Raw genomic sequence first — 18,609 nt, forward strand, 5'->3', positions numbered from 1 at the left:
AATTTATTTAGTCAGAGTGAGCATTTGTATGAGCCAATTACTCCTCCAAAGTAGAGAAAGAAAAGACATGGTTGCTCTGAAGTAGAAAAGAGGACAGTCTCTATTCTTATCAAGTTCAATGCATGGCAGGCAAGGCAGTTATGAAACAAAAAGGTAGTTTAGCTCTGTGGGCACAATGATAGAGGAATGCATAGCACATTAAAGAGACAGAAAGGAAAGACATCTTGCACAGATGGAAGAGGCCTTGTGTTATGGGGGGGGGGGATGAAGAGAACAATAAATTAAGATGTTTTCTGCTAAATGAGGAGGTACATAATAGCATTGTATATAATAATAATAATAATAATAATAATAATAGTATTTTTCAATTAAGTACAGAATTGGAAGGACCTGTGGTTGACAAAGAATCCTATGTTGGTTTTGTTCTGACCACAGTGTAAGTTGACTTTAGAAGTGCTAAATATTATGTATCTAGAGAATCTGGATATATAAAGAACATGAAGGAAGAGGCACACATGCACGTAGTGGGACTGATGTGGCCTGAATGGGAACCCACATACTCTGTTGATAGTGGAAAAATATTTCACTTCTACCCAATTTTACCATGAAGAAATGGGGTGAAGCATTGCCATTTGTGCTAAGAAGAATTGATAATACCAGCTTTGAAACTAAATCAAATAGTGAGAAAAGGATTGGTACCACATAGAAACAATTTTAGAGAAATGAAATGGCATAAAAATCCAGCAAAATTATAATGTAATATCCATATAGTTATAGCAAGTATGCCTGCCTCTCCTGCCTCTCTTTGCTCCTTCTCTGCCTCTTTTACATCTGCCAACCCCAGGCAGCAAGACCAACCCACACTTTTCTCCTCCTCCTCTACCTTTTCAGTGTGAAGACAAAGAGGATGAAGATCTTTATGGCGATCCACTTCCACTTAATGGACAGGAAGTAGTCATCATGCTATGCAGTAATAAACTTATCTATTATGTATGAATGTGAGCTTCTTCATTTAAAGCATTTTTGCGCCATTATCATCATCATTGCCTAAGTATTCACTGTGTAGAACACAAAGTTCAAGACTTATATTGAGGTGTCTAGCCTATCCTTACATAGGAATAGGATGAGTGATATACTATATAATAAAAGCCTAATATTCAAATTGTCCCTCAACCTGGAGTTCAACCGGGAGTTCAACCATTCACTATGACATGTGCTGACCACCAGAGGGTGGCACGGAACATGGCGGGCATTGGCGACATGCTGTAATCTCCTGCTGACTACCTGGGGGTGAGGGTGACAGGGACAGAGGTTCAGTGAGAATGTGGGATGTCTGTCGAGCTCACTCTCACTTCCCGTGGTACCCTTTCCCAGGACACCAGGGCTCACGTGCTGGGGAAGCCCCCATGCTCAGGTGCCAGGGACCCACAAGGAGCTTGCCCTGAACCCTACTGCATGGTGTCTTCTGGGTGAGCTGGGCCACAGCCCCAGGACTGCAGGTCCAGTCAGGCTCTCCATAGGTTCATGCAAGAGCCAGTCTGTGAGGCTGAGAGAGAGCTTGCTGCAGGCAGGTGACACAGCTGTATGGCACAGAGGCCCACACTGCACCCCAGCCCACGATGTCCAGCTGCATTAACCACATCTCTGTGTGGGGACTCGGGCACCATGACTCAGCAAGAGGGGGACATGTGGGGGCCCAGGTGCTGCCCAAGGCCCAGAGGTCAGCTGAGACCTGCCCTTCCATGCCAGACACTAATGTTTTGATCACTGTCCAGGCCTAGGGACTACACCCATGCAAAAATTTTGTGCACCAGCTCTCTAGTTTTACATAAAATTTAAAAATGTGTTTTCTTATTATGTTATACATTTATTTTTAGAACATTTTAGTATGCCCGGCTCTCATAATTAGAGAAAGTGCATATCATCCTATCATCACAGGTAAGTGAATATAGCAATATTTCTAATATTGTATTATGAATACAACTGTAATACTGTATGTCATAAAATTGTATAAAATTTTATTTGTTAGTGTATAGTCTGGACTACCAGAAAGAAATCTTATAAATTACACTGGGCTACCATAAAACACTTATATTGCTGCTTCATTTCTTTTTCATATTATTTTTTATATGTTATATTAGTAAATGTATAGTATCTACAATATTTTGTATTATATAAGACAATATTGATATAGGCACTGTCAGAAAGGTGATTTATTTTATAAACAGATTATATAAATTTACAGTTTTTATAAATATAGTACAACTAGTGGCCCGGTGCATGAAATTTGTGCATGGTGGGGGGGTGGGGGGCTGTCCCTCAACCAGGCCTTCACCTTCTCCAATCTGGGACAGCTCGGAAGATGTCTTACTGCCAGTTTAGGCCTGATCCCACAGTGAATGGGCCTAAACCAGCAGTCAGACATCCCTCTCACAATCCAGGACCACTGGCTCCTAAACGCTCACCTGCCTGCCTGCCTGATTGCCCCTAACCGCTTCTGCCTGCCGGCCTGATTGTCCCCTAACTGCTCTCTTGCTGGCCTGATTGCCCATAACTGCCCTCCCCTGACAGGACCTGCCTCCTCCACTGGGACCTACCTCCTCCATGTGAGGCAGTGGATATGCCTGGACCAGCTTCCTCCACTCTGTGTGGAGCTGTGGGACCCCCAGGCCTCACCATGCAGAGCAGCCACCGGGCCCTGCCTCCACTGTGTGCATGGCCATCTTGTGGTGTCCATCTTTGTGGTGTCCATCTTATGGTGGCCATCTTGTGGTGGCCATTTTGTGGTGGCCATCTTGTGATGACATCATGTTCACGGGCCACCTAGACTTTTATTAGTATAGATGTTCTAAATGCATTTTATTTTCCTTATAATTTTCCTAATATCATTTTTTCCTATCTTCTTTTATTGTAATAATACAGAATATAATACATATTACATATAAAATATAAGCTAATTGACTTCTTATGTTATTGTAAGGCTTTTTGTCAACAGTAGGCTAAGTTCTCAGGGGGTCAAAAGTTGTTTGTAAATTTTCTACTGCATGGATAGTCAGCATCTTTAATCCCATCCTTTTTAAGGGTCAGTTGTAAACTTAGGATCATATATTCATTCCTCAAATCTTTGTACCACATTGCCAACAGTCTGTGCCAAACATATTTAGAGTTTTGATGCTGCAAACTTCTGTGAATTTAAAAAGGACAGTTAAGAATTTTTGAAACTATCAGTTTAAGTATTCAAAATGTCAAAATTACCTAGAGTAGTTTACTGAGGGTTTCACTCACTACTGACTTGGTGCTAAAGTAAATTAAGGAAGGAGAGAGAATCTTACAGTAACTTCTGATTTTCATGTATGATTCTCATAGAGGCATATATTTCTAAGTTTTAGTAGTAGTTAATTGGCCATTTCCCATGGATTGGAGCTTGTCTGCTTGAGAAATTTATGCATTTGGAATGAAGACCAGACAATCTCACACAAAGCAATATTAAGCAGAGCCAGTTAGGATATTCTCTCTGAGCTCATTGCCAGAAAATCCAGAAAACTATTCAAAGAACCTCTACTTTAATTCATGTGAAAAATATGGATGTTTACAAGATTGATGGATTTAATAAACAATTAGCTAAGTGACTGGCTAGCACTTAACCACTTTGAGCATGCTTTGGTTTAATGAAATTTAAAGAGAATATATAAAATTGTCCACAAAAATCAAGCAATTCATAGTTAGTGTTGATTAATTATAATACTTCAAATTGTCTAACTAAAAACAATATAGATTTGTTATTGGCTTCTCTGCTATTTTAAAATAATCAAAATTATTTAAGTAAAATAAAAGCAGTCTAATAATATACCTGTTTATCTTAATATTATAATGTTAAATATAAATCAACCCAGATTAGGTACTTTCTTCTAACAGCAGCAAATTTTTAATGATATATCATGCAAACATGTAATTAATCCATATAAAAATTCCACCTTTTAGGAAGAAGGTGTATCCTTGATTTTTATGAAATCATCTCCACAACAGGTTACAAGTAAAGCTATAAGAACAATATCACAATTATTTTATATAAAAATAGATATTGCCATAGAATATAAAATGGTTGAGATTTATTAACTATATAATTTTGAAAGAGGTGGAATAAGGTGCAGGGATGATATACAATATTAATTCCAAAGAACTGGAGAGAGTTTTAAGAATTAAAAGGAAATGGACGATTAATGTACTTATGCAATTTTAACTAAAGTTTATATAGAGTAAGAAAATCATATTCTTTTTTTATAGGCCTTATCACTACTCTTTGTCTTATAGGAGATAAGTAAATATTACTTTGTAAAATCTGAAAAAAACAAAACAAATATATATATATATATATATATATATATATATATATAGAGAGAGAGAGAGAGAGAGAGAGAGAGAGAGAGAGGAGAAGCCCGATGCACAAAATTGGTGCAAGGGGTTCAGTCCTCACAGCCCCAGCTTCATCCAGAAGGTCATCCAAGGACATCCAGTAGGTTGTTTGGAACATCGTTTGGCTGTCCAATTAATTAGTATTCATTATATATATATAAAATTAATAAAAGATAAATCTATAAATTGACCATCATAATACCCACAGCCAATCAGGAGTGAGTATGCAAATTAACCCAACAAAGATTGAGGCAGCCCTGTCCCCCATCCGTTCTGGGCCTCTGGGCTGCATGCCTCCTCAGGGCCACCCTGCTGTGCTCCACACCTGTCAGCTGTCCTTGCAGCCTCCCTGTGGCCCAGCCCCCAGCCTTAGAGGCAATCCTCTGGTCCCTGAGGTCGTAGCTCCTGGTGTCTGGCATCTCCCTCTACCCCACCCCTGTCCAGCTGCTTTGGTAAAACCCTTGTATTGGAACAGCCCTGTAGGCACGGACACATGCAGAAGCTCACTCTGTGCACAGTTAGTATGCCCCGGAAGCCCAGGGCCAGCCAAGGGGCAATGGTGGCAGTGTGTAGGGGCAGGTGGCTTAAATTTGTTTTGAATAGATGAAAGAGGCCACCTATACAGTAACCCAAATTATCAGATCTCCCTCCTCCCTATCTCACCACATCATGCGATGAGGGGCGATGGGCATGAGGGTAAGAGGCAGAGGGCGAAGGAGGAAGAGGATGAGGAAGGCGGCCAGTTGCAGCCCACTTTCACAATGGGACAGTGAAATATACTAACCTCTCCCTGCCTTGCTTCCCCCACCTCTTCCCCTCTGCACCTCCCAGGGAGCGCCAGCACTGCACAGAGGAACTCTCCGGAGAAGGAGGGTGAGGAAGAAGCGATGTCAGAGCTTGCAGGGCTTGCAGCCACCACCGCCACCACTGCACAGGCTGTAGGAGAGAGCCTACTGCATGCCGGCACATGAATCTTTGTGCATGGGCCTCTAGTATTATATAAACAAAGATATGAAAGAGAGAGAGAGAGAGAGAGAGAGAAACCCTATGATTTTTTTTTTTTTTAGTTTACCTGAAAGAGAAAAATATTTTTATTAAATTATATTATTAAAATGCTTTATTTGAAACTTTATTTTTAAGTTGTTCTCTTTCATTTTATAAGCCATTACCAATCAGAATCTCTGAGCACTGTGTTTCCTCATAGCTGTAACCGATTCTTTCTCTAGTGAAGGGATGAGGAACCTTTTTCTGCCAAGGGCCATTTGGATATTTATAATATCATTCTCCGACCATATAAAAATATCAACTTAAAATTAGCCTGGCCTTAGATGGTTTGGTTCAGTGGACAGAGCTTTGGCCTATGGACTGAAGGGTCCCAGGTTTGATTACAGTCAAGGGCACATGCCCAGGCTGCATGCTCAATTCCCAGTAGGGGGCGTGTAGGAGGCAGCTGATCAATGGTTCACTCTCATCATTGATGTTTCTCTCTTTCCCTCTCCCTTCTTCTCTGAAATCAATAAAAAATATGTTTTAAAAAATTAGTCTGCTATATTTAGTCAACATTTAACTAACTCCTGCCTAATGCCTGGGCAGGGTCAGACCAAATTACTTCTCAGGCCTTATATTGCCCAAGAACTGTGTGTTCCCCATCCCTGCTCTAGTGGCTAATAAAAAGGTTGACTCCCCATGAGATGCATATCATCACAAAGACCAGTCATGAAAGAAGCGACCTATGACAGTAGTAGATATAAAATAAGGAGTACAAATTATAAACAAAATGATACATACTCTGAATTGAGTAATGGAAAAATCAGTGTCTTTAAGTCATGCGATAATGAGCCATGGAAAAAGTTGGACGGCATTATGCATGTTTGAAAGATGGATCCAGTAAAACACCTGCCTCTGGATTTCCAAGCCAAGTAACCACAGGAGACACTCTGTAAAATTACAATAATTTTTAAAACAACTTTTTAAAAAGCACTTGGAGACTTGCAGAAGCTGATGAACCATATCTTAGGGTAGGTAATAATTTTACCAAACCAGGTGGAAAATGCCAAATTAAATATAAGTACCACAGGGGTTTTTGCTTCAGGATTTTTCTTTCCATAGACCCTGAGCTACACATTTTCTAATGTTGAAAAGTCATGTTAAGTTGCATTCAAATTTTCTACTCAAGAGACAAATGTTTTCACTTTTTTGACCAGTCTATAGAGGAAACTACTATTCCTGAAACAGAGCATAAATTGTATTATAAAATAAAACTTATTTTAACTATAATACCTGTTACCTCTTCCCTCCTCTCCAGTTCCCCTCCCCCATTTAAAGGGTTGAAATACTTGGCGTATTTAAATTTCATTAAGTTAGGAATCAGGCACATCTCTTGCTTTGCTTGTCCCTCTCATTTAAATCCCTTGAGTGTACCGACTTCGGGCTGTGGACCCAGTCTGGTAGGGGGTGGGGGGCAGCTTTCCTCAGAGAGGCCTGTCACATAAAGCCTTAGTAATTACCTAGTATATTAGGTCTGAAAAAACCCATACAGGTTTTAACCAGGAACCAAACTCCTCAAGACATTTTATCATTTGAAAAATAAACAAATTGATTGCAATTGTTTTAACCTATTTTATAAGACTACTGAAAGATTTCTGAGGATACTGCATATTTGACTGTGAGATTAAATAGAGACTACTAATAATAATATTGTTTTTAAAAATAGAGTCGATGACAGAGTCCACGATAAATTGAAAAACAAAACAAAACAGTAAAACTGTTTTCAGTTTCATTGACTAACAGGTTAACAGGATTCATTCTTTAATTTTAGAAGGGTATGAAACTTTAAGAAAGTCAAATATAAATTAACCAACAATTATGGGGAAGTCAAACTAATCTCTGATGTATTGAGTGCTATTAAAATGGGGGAAAAAAATAGAGATTAATGCACTGGAACCACTTTAGCTTTTAAATAACCACCCCCAGAACCAGAGAAACATTGCAGTGGGTTAGACCAGTTTTCACTGGGGCTGGGGCTGCAATATGAATTTATTCTCTGAGTACTAGAAGTTGAAGGAAAGTGAATGTGATTGAAAATAGTATGAAAAGCTTTCAACAAAACACAACAAATCACAATTGCCTATTTCACTCCTATATTTCTGGAAACCCTCAAAAATAGATAAGAGAGAAAGCACATGGGGAGGAAAACTAAATATAGTGTGTATGTGGGTTTGTGAGTATATATTTATATAGCTCTTAATACAAGAGGGAGGAAAATCCTTTCTTTGCACTTCTTCTGGGTTTCTCGGCTATAACCCATCTCATATTTACCTGAGGCCAAAGAAAAAGCCTTGTGCTCAGGCAGGCATAAGCCTTACCGCATAGTTCAGGCTAGAAGCCAGTGAGAGGAAAGTCTAATGAGAACATTCCCCAAAATATGTATAATGGACTATGTCATCCTCAGGAAATAGACTGGGGCCCAAACTATTTTACAGAGAAAATGACTTCGCTAACATTTCTGAGAACAGACATCCAGTGAACCCAATTCCACACAAAAGATAACCTTTTGTTCATACGGGAACTTCATAAAGACTTTCTCCATGCTCTTAAGGTAGTACTAAAATTTGAATCTTACATTCTATATTGTTAGTTTTTAGATTTTAATGAATTAAATAACATAACCTTAGAGAAAGAAACTAATAGTACCAAGAGTAAAATTTTGGATGAAATGTAGAGGAAATTAAATTTAAAAAAAAAAGAGGCAGAAACAAAACAGTGTTACAGTTTCTTTGAGGTAATTATTGCTTAGTTGAAGGTGGAAAGGAGACGTTTTATGTGTGGCAATGGGGTGATATTTAGCAGTGCTTTGTATTTTAGGGACAAATTCATCAAATTCTGGAGGCAAAGATTTATACTATCATGGGCAGAAAACAAAATTAGTCATAAGTTTATGTTATATGATGGAAATGGAAATTTAGATAACCTAACTCATTTACTAGAGGCCCTGTGCATTTGTGCATTAGGGGGCGGGGGTTTCTCATCCAGGCCTGTGCCCTCTCACAGTCCAGGACCCCTTGGCGGATGTCTGTCTGCCCAGGGGTCCTTAGTGCTGCAGCGGAGGCAGGAGAGACTCCTGCCACCACTATTGTGCTCGCCAGCCATGAGCCCAGCTTCTGACTGAGCAGCGCTCTCCCAGTGGAGCACACTGACCACCAGGGGGCAGCTCCTGCATTGAGTGTCTGCCCCATGGTGGTCAGTGCATATCATAGTGACCAGTGGTTCTGCTGTTCAGTCAATTTGCATATTAGCCTTTTATTATATAGGATTGTGTTAATTTAAATAATTGGAAAGAGCTGACTTATGTACTGACCCTTTTATCTCTTATTTCAGTCCTTGTTTTAAAGTCTATTTTGTGCCCTGGCCAGTGTGTCTCAGTTGGTGGGGCATTGTCCTATGGACTGAAAGGTTTTTGATTCAATTCCCTGTCAGAGCATATGCCGGGTTCCCAGGATCGATCCCCAGTAGGCAGCCCACTGATGTTTTCTTCTCACATCCATATTGTGTTTTCTCTCTCCCTTTCCCTTCTTCTCTCTGTAAAAATCAATAATAATAATTAAAAAATAAAGTATACTTTGCAAGCTGTAGGTAGAGCTACCTTACTTTCCTTTAGTTTCTAATTGTATGGAATATTGTTTTCAACTCCTTCACTTTTAGTCTGTGTGTTCTTATACTTGAAGAGAAACTCTTATAGGCATCATTTACATGGGTCTTATTTTTTTCTTGTGTTTGTTTGCTTGTTGTTGTTCTTTCTAATTTGTTAAACCATTCTATATTCTTTTAGAGCAAAATGTTAGTCCACTTACATTAAAAAATAATTATTGATATGTACTTATTTTCAGTTGATAAATTTTTTGAATGTTTTGTAGTTTTTCTCTTTATTCTTTGCTTGTTCTCTTACTTTGTAGATTGATGACTTTCTTCAGTGGTAGGCTTAGATTTATTTATTTTTATTTAATGTATCTACTATAGGTTTTTGTTTTGTTGTTACCATGAGGCTTGCATATAACAACTTTATTTGTACCAATCTAGTATAAAGTTGATAACAACTTAAGTTTGAATACCTTCTAATGCTCTACATTTTTATTCTCCCCGTGTTTTATTTTTTATATTAAATTTTAACTTTTGTATCTCTTAACAAATTATTGCAGTTACAGTTACTCTTACTACTTTTGTCTTATAAACTTCATTCTAGCTGTAAGTGATTATTATACTACTAGAGTCCCAGTGCACAAAATTCATGCACTATGGGGGGTGTACTTCAGCCCAGCATACACCCTCTCCAATCTGGGATCCCTAGAGGGATATCTGACTGCCCGTTTAGGCCCAATCCCAGTGGTGGGATCGGGCCTAAACGGGCAGTCAGATATTCCTCTCACAATCCAGGACTGCTGGCTTCCAACTGCTCGCCTGCCTGTCTCCCTGATTGCACCTAACCACCTCTGCCTGCCAGTCTGATCACCCCCTAACCACTCCCCTGCAGCCTAATTGATGCCTACCTGCTCCCCTGCCAGCCTGTTTGCCCCTAACTGCCCTCCCCAGCAGACCTGGTCACCCCTAACTGCCCTCCCTTGCAGGCCTGGTCACTCTCAACTACCCTCCCCTGCTGGCCTGATCACTCACAACTGCCCTCCCTTGCAGGCCTAGACCCTCCCAACTGTCCTCCCCTGCTGGCCATCTTGTGGTGGCCATCTTATATCCACATGGGGGCAGGATCTTTGACCACATGGAGGCAGCCATCTTGTGTGTTGGAGTGATGGTCAATTTGCATAATACTATTTCATTAGATAGGGATAGAGGCCTAGAGCATGGTTGGGGTTTAGCTGGTTTTCCCTGAAGGGTGTCCGGATCAGGGTGGGGGTTCCCTTGGGAAATGGGTCAGCCTGGTTGAGGGGCCTGTGGTGGTTTGCAGGCTGGCCATGCCTCCCAGCAACTCAAGTGGAGGAACTGGTATCTGGAATTTATTTATCTTCTACAATTGAAACTTTGTAGTCTGGAGCGGAGCCAAGCCTTCTGCTCACTCCATGGCAGCAGCCATTTCTGTTGGGATTTGTTTACCTTCGATAATTGAAACTTAGTAGCCTGGAATGGAAGCCGAGGCCAGCCAGGGCTGCAGAAGCTTGGCTTCCGCCATCTCCCGGGGCAACCCTAGCCTCCTGCTTTTCCAGCTATGTGGCTGTGCCATTTCTGTAGGAATTTATTTAGCTTTTATAATTGAAACTTTGTACCCTTGAGTAAAGGCCTAGGCCAGCAAGGGCAGGAGGAAAGCTTGGCTTCCTCCATTGCCAGGGAAACCCAAACCTCCCTCCTGCTCTCTGTGGCTGCAGCCATTTTGGTTGGATTTATTTGCATATTTGCTCCTGATTAGAAGGTGGGCTTGGTTTGTGGGTGTGGTTTGTGGGTGTAGCAGAGGTACGATAAATTTGCATATTGTCCTTTCATTAGATAGGATCAGCCACAATTACATCTATTTCTTCTCAAATGATTTACATATATTTCTTACACTTTTTAAAGTTTAAAAATCTATATTTTTTTGTGTGTTTGCCTATGTAACTGTGGAGTGTATATTACTGTTTTATTATAAAGGATTCTAACCAAAGATAATATTATATATAAAATAAGAGTTTTACATAGGGACCTACCAGTGATTAGTAATGGCTTCAAATGAATAATATTTGATGATCTATTTATAGAGATTTTTTTATTTTAACTTAAAGTAGAATCATAAGTTTCACAATGAATATCAAATAGTGTTTAGGTAGTGTATTTTTGAATTGATTACATTCTATGTTTCCTGCTTTATATTAAATCTTGGAAAGATATCAGTAAAAATAGCATATTTTTACTATTATAGTAGGAAAGAAATCATTGCTTTAGGAAAAAATACAACCTGACTTGAGGGCATATAAGTAGGGTTCTAACGAAATCTGAGAAGTCCAGGAGAATTCCTCTGAGGTAAGTTTTAAGCTGGAGCTAATAAATACATTTTCTACATAGGCAGAAGAGAAGGAAGGTGGTAGGAAAGTTTCATAGCAGAAGGAAATCCTCTGTGAGTGCCCTAAAATGGGAAGAAATTTAATAATCATAAGAATAGATTATCACTGAAGGAAGAGAAATAAGATAGCGCCTACCTAGATCATCAAGGACTTAACCACCACACTAAGGATTTTGGAATGTATCCCATGAGAAAAGGCAAGCCATTGGATGATTTTTAAGCAGGAGAGTGGCATCATTGATTTTAAAAGGCAAAAGTAATTTTAGATCAGTTAGGAGGTGTTTGCCATGGTCCAGGGATGATATGATTACATCTGATGATTATTTTAGTTTATTTTTATCTTTCAACACTATATTTTTAAAACCTCTTTTTATTCCTTTTTACATTATTCTAATTTGTTTCCTTTCAAGCTTTTAATCTCTTTTAGGTATTTACCATAAGTAGACTTAAACCCTAAAACCAACATGTGAGTCATTTATTAATCTGTTTTAAGTTTCATTTTGCCACCAATTTTACTTTATGGAGAAAAGTATTTAATTTCTACTCTGATCTATGGAAGTGAGTGACTTTGAAGATTAAAAAAAAAGAAAAGAAAACATTAATTAACGAATAAGCCATTGGTGAACTGCCAGCCATGTGATTGGAAAGAGAAGAATGACTCCACTTAATCAGTCCAACAACATAAATCTGAATTCAGCACCTAAAATGGAAAATAAGTATATGAGTAGTTGAGAGACTTTAGGCATAAAAATGTAAGTGCCAAAGACATTACATTTATTTATTTTGCTTTAGCTCATATATAAATTCTAAATTTCTATTTTAAAATCTTTATTTTCCACCTGCTGAATTCTGACTATATCTTTATCTTTTGTCTTTGCTCTAAGACATAGCTATTATTGTATGTTGTTACCTTTCATCAATCAACGACAACCTAGTAAATACATATCAGATATTTTCACAGAACTCTGTAATTGATTATACACATAAGCCTGTCTGAGAATGTTTCTTACTCTCTAAACGATTGACCAACATGTAGAAATGTGTTTAGTTTTGTTTGTTTGTTTGTTTTGTTTTGTTTTGTAAAGAAAAAAGGCCTGGCTGAATTAATAGGAATTATATTATTAGTACTAAATTTAGGGAATAGTAAAACTATTTTTATTAAACTTTAGTATTTAGTATTAATAAATATTGTTAGACTATATAAAATGGATTTCCATTTTATATTTTATACATGAATGTTTATTTTTTCACAGTTCTTTGCCTATAGACAGTGATATATCCAGTGGCAAAGAGAACAGCTGGATAACACTTTAAATTCCTTGAATTAATTTCTAAAAACTACCACCAGCTGGACATATTTTTTGTAATAGAATTTTACAATCGGATTTTTTCTAAAGAGAAACCTAATGTGTTTTTCTTCAAATTTTATTTTTTCTACAATAATTTGAAGACCACCGTTCATTTTTATTCCTCCCAGATTCTGATGCCTGGTCTTTCCTATATGGATATTCCTGTGTTGTTTTTATTGTTTTCTGGAATAGAAAATGTAATTTATTTCTGGAGTAGATATTCTTGTTTTATGCATTAATACTCAAAAGAGTGTGATTAACTTACAGACTATGTGTCCAATAGTGTTTCAGAAATAAAATAATTATAAAAGGTGTGGTGGTTTATCTATCTTTTTACCACATTTTAAAGACAAGAGGGACTGTATAAAGTAGCATATATTCAAATCTCAAATAGTTTAAGCTGAATGTCAGGTTTATAATGCAGTTATCATTTCAAGGAAGAGGTGTACATTATTCTTAAAAACAATGTGAATTTCTTCACATGAAGCAGAATAATTTGATTACCTGCAAACAGACTGGCCTGTAAGCAGCAGAGTTACAAAAGCAAATTAAAATATAAATTTATAACCTGGTTTCACTGGAGTAGACCTTATACCTAAAGGAATAAAGTGCAATAACTCAGTGTATCTTTCAGCATTCAATCAAACCACACCACTAGGAATTAATCCTAACTAATTTGGAAACTGGTTAAATAGTCTCTGTGTATGAGTCCACTGTTAGAACTAGCAGTCTTCAGGATAAGCAATAGAAAAGGGGCGGTACAAAGGAAGTAGGAAGAGAGAGAATACTCTGGACATAGCAAGGTTAATTCTGAATCAAAGGCAATGGACTGCAAACTGAGTTGATGTTTCAATTCCTCCAAGACTCCAACATATATGCTAGGTGGTTCTGTTGGTGAAGCTCACATTCTATGTTAAGAAGTTTAACATTCAGGTGGCTTAGTAGTTATTGAAGAAGCTGCAAGAAGACTCATGGATCCATCTGCTGTTCTGTACCAACCAGAATAGCAGTAAATAACTGCAGACATAAAAGTTTGCAGCTGTACTTCTATTTTTTACATTATTCACTAAGTGTCTCCTGGGACCCACACTAACCTGGAAATACCAAGTGAGGAGAATTTTGGACACACGTTTTCAAAAGCTTATATAAGTGGATATGATACAAATCCATAAAAAAATGTGTTAGAGGAGTTAAAGGATAAGTGGAGGTATTTATACTTTATATCATAGCCACATTAAGACCTTGAAAAATATTGAGTCTTCACATGAAAATAGTAAATAATGTATATATATAAATTCTCATTATTATATCTATATGCTGAGAATAGGTGTACATATTCTTAGTATATTTCATATTGTACATGTTATATGCATATAGTGCTGAAAACCAATCATTGTCTCACTAATAGAAAGATTTAGAAGGCTGGTCAACCTTGAAGCTCTGAAAGGTCAGAGCCAAGCACTCCCTATCTAATTGAGACAAAGGTAACTGAGGTAACTTCCCCATCTTGTAATCATGTAAATCCTTACTAATATGATAATTCCCATATTATTTGCCTAAGGGCTATGGGTGTGTCCCAAACATGCTTAAGGGTAATGGATGTATCCTATAGTCTCAATAAAAGGGATAGCAAGGCCAGAGCCTAGTGGCAGTCCTCCCACAAGAGGTGGGCTCCCGCCTGGCCCCCCATATCACCAGATTAAATTTCTTCTAGCCTCTCTAATTTGCATGCAGCCCTTCTCCAGAACCTGCACCCTGAACCCTGAACCGAAACCCTAAACCACACTGGACATAAAAAGGGTTTCCATAACATAGTATTTTGTATATTGTACAAAATGATGAAAAATGTGGAGATGGATATTTTATGATAACTAAAAGAAGCAGTTTATATAGAGGTAAATACATAATACTATTTTTGGGAAATATACATATATGTATTTTTAACATGTTACCAGTGAAATTACATGTGTCAGCCACAAGATATGCTAATTTTTGAAGTCTATTCATTTTTATTAAATACTAGAGGCCCAGTGCACAAAATTCGTGCACGGGGGCAGGGGAGGGTTGTACCTCAGCCCAACCTGCACCCTCTCCAATCTGGGATCCCTCAAGGGATGACTGACTGCCTGTTTAGGCCCAATCCACCTTGAACACACTCTGCCAAGTTTGTTTATCAATTCCAAAAATCCTGACTTTTAACTTTTATAATAGAAGAAATGTTTCAAACAAATGTACAAGTGACAAAACCTTAACTGCTCTGTGCTCTGAACCTAGTACATAGTACTGTGCTGGTTATTGTATGTTCTCAACAAATCCTACCTAATAAAAGAATAATGTGCAAATTAACCCTCACTCCACTACACCCACCAGCCATGCCCACCAATCAGACCGAGAGAGCAGGAGAGAGGCTTGGGTTTCCATAGGAAGCCAAGCTTAACACCTGCCCTTGCTGGCCCAGGCCTCCACTCAAGGCTACAAAGTTTCAATTATAGAAGGTAACAAATCCAAACAGAAATGGCTGCCGGCCACGGAGAGCAGGAGGCTTAGATCTGCTCCAGGCTACAAAGTTTCAATTGTAGAAGGTAAATAAATTTCAGATACCAAGGCCTCTGCTTGGATCACCAGGGGGTGTGGCTGGCCTGCAAACAACCACAGGCCCCTTGCTCAAGCCACTCCACGCCTCAAGGGAACCGTCACCCTGATTAGGAACACCCTTCAGGGCAAACCAGCTGACTCCTACTCAAGCACTCTATCCTATCTAATAAAAGAGTAATATGCAGATTGACCATCACTCCAACACACATAGTTGTCCCAATGTGGACACAAGATGGCCACCACAAGATGGCCAGCAGGGGTGGGTAGTTGGGAGGCACCAGGCCTGCAAGAGAGGACAGTTGAGAGGGACCAGGCCTGCAAGGGAGGGCAGTTGGAGGCAATCAACCCTGCAGGGGAGGTCAGTTGGAAGTGACCAGGCCAGGCCGGCATAGGAGGGAAGTTTGGGACAAACAGGCTTTCCTTTTTTTTTTTTTTTTTTTTTTTTTTTTTAAATATTTACTATTGAAAGCACGATATCTGTCCCCATTCTTCCCCATTTGACCTCCTCTAACCTACCAGTAATTCCATGTTGCTTTCTACAATGGCTGCACTAATGTGGGTTCCCACCAGCAGTGCAACAAAGTTTCCTTTTCTCCACATCCTCACCAACACTTGTTTTTTTTATTTATTGATGATAGCCATTCTGACAAGCATGAGGTGATATCTCATGATGGTTTTAAATTTCACTTTTTTCTGCTGATTATTTTCATATGTTTGTTTGGCCATCTGTATGTCCTCTCTGGAGAAGTGTCAATTTAGATTCTTTGCCAATTTTCTAATTGGATTTATTTTTGTGATGTATTTTGTAAGTTCTTTATAAATTTTTTATATTAACCTGACTTTAATCTGATAAATTGTAACATTGGCAAATATGTTCTACAAACATAGGTTTTTTGTTTGTTTGTTTGTTTGTTTTATTTTGTTGGTTTTCTGTGCTGTGTAAAAACTTTGTTTATTTTTTTTTCATTGGCTTTTCTTGCTTGAGGAGATATACCAGGAAAAAAAAATTGCTATAAATATGTCCTGTATTTTACTGCCTATGTTTTGTTCTAGGATTTTTATGGTTTCAAGCCTAACATTTTAAGTCTTTAGTCTATTTTGTGTTTATTCTTATGTATAAATCTAGGTGGTCTAGTTTCACTTTCTTAAACATATATCCAATTTTTCCAACACCATATATTGAATAGTTTATATATTCTAAGTACTTGCTACCTTTTTCAAATGTTAATGGACCAAAACAATATGGATTTATTTCTGGGCTTTATATTCTCTTCCATTGATGTCAGTTATTAAACCAGTACCATGCTGTTTCGATTACAATGGCCTTATGGTTTGATATCAGAGTGATTCCTCCAAGGTTTTTTTTTTTTTTTTTTTAATTTCTCAAGATTTCTTTGGCTACTTGGGATCTTTTGTGGGACCATATGAGTTTTGGAATATTGTTATAGTTCGGTAAAATATGCCACTGGTATTTTTATAGGAATTTCATTGAATCTATAGATTGCTTCAAAAATGTTAATTCTTACTATTCATGAACATGATATATGCTTCCTCTTGTTTGTAACTTTAATTTCTTTCTTTTGTGTCATAATTTTCTAATTAAATATCTTCTACTTCCTTTGTTACATTTACTCCTAGATATTCTATTTTTTATCCAAATGGGATTGGATTGTTTCCCTTAATAGTTCATTATTGGTATATAACTATGCAGCTGATCTCTGGATAATTATTTTGCATCTGTATTAAAATACTGCATCTCACTATTTTACTGAATTCATTTATCAGTTTTAGTAGTTTGTGGTGGGATCTTCAGGGTTCCCTTTATTATAGCTTCAAATGATGACAGTCCAATTTATTCCTTTCCAATTTAGATGCCTTTTATTTCTTCTACTTATCTGATACTTATGGCTAATACTTCAAATACTATGTTGAATAAGACTAGGGAAAGTAGAAATCTTTGTTCTTCTCAAACTATTCCAAAAATATCAAGAGGAGAATTGATACTCAAGCTCATTTTATCAGTCCAGCATTATCCTAATTCCAAGACCAGATGAAGACACTACAAAGAAAGAAAATTATAGGTCAATCCCTGATGAACAGAGATGCTAAAATCCTCAATAAAATATTAGCAAACTGGATTTAGCAGTACATTAGAAAGATCTTCTAACATATCAAGTGTGATTTATTATGGGAATGCAAGGTAGGTACTATACCTGCAAATCAATAAATGTTATACAACACATAACAAAATGAAAAATAAAAATGACATGGTCATATCAATAGATGCAGAAAAAGCATTTGGCAGAATTCAGCATCTACTTATGATAAAAACTCCTGACAAAGTGGGAATGAAGGAAACATACCTCAACATAATAAAGGTCATATAAGACAAACCCACAGCCTACTCAATTGGCAAAAACAACAAATGTTTGTCTTAAGATTGGTAACAAGACAGGGGTGTCCACTTTCACCACTCTTATCCTAATAATGTCAAGAACCAGGGTCCATCATGACCTAAAAGTCTACATGGATGACTGAACACCAGTCCATGGTCCCCATGGGCAAGGGGAAGTCAGCCCTTGGGCCCAGTTGCCCAAGATGGGAGTCAGGTCAGTCCTGGTCCAGCCACCTGCGGTGTGGCTGTGGGAACAAAGCCCTCTTGGTCCCTCCCCCTGCCCACAGGCTCTGGGGAACCCGAGCCATGCTGCAATTGAACTGGCCTCTTGGTCCCCCCCCCACCCCCCTTCTCCAGCCCACAGGCCCAGGGAATCAGTGCCATACTATGATGGGACTGGACCCTACCCGAGGGATCTGGATTGTGAGCGCATGAAGGCTGGGCTAGAGACCCTCCTGAGTGCTCAACTTTCCGTGCATTGTCCTCTAGTTCATACATAATTAAGTAATTAAATCATTACTGGGAAAATAAAGTCTAATTTCAGGTGTGTTTTTTTAATTAATTGTAATCAATTGTGTTACAAGAATCACTGGAGCATCTAAGAATAAAATCTAATCATTAACTTCAAATCATATCAATAAAAAAAAAAAAGACTAATCTTAAAATTTTTGTCAGCCAGATGATTTAAGTGATCCCACATTGTTTTTGTCATATATTAAAGAAACTCATTTCTGAATGAGTAAAAATGAGTTCAGTAAAAACCTGGTAAATATGGTTACTTTAGAATAAAAATATCTGGTTACCCCACACAGCCTGTT

The sequence above is a fragment of the Pipistrellus hanaki genome (assembly GCF_964339955.1).
Source record: "Pipistrellus hanaki genome assembly, chromosome: 1".
In the NCBI taxonomy this organism is placed as follows: domain Eukaryota; kingdom Metazoa; phylum Chordata; class Mammalia; order Chiroptera; family Vespertilionidae; genus Pipistrellus; species Pipistrellus hanaki.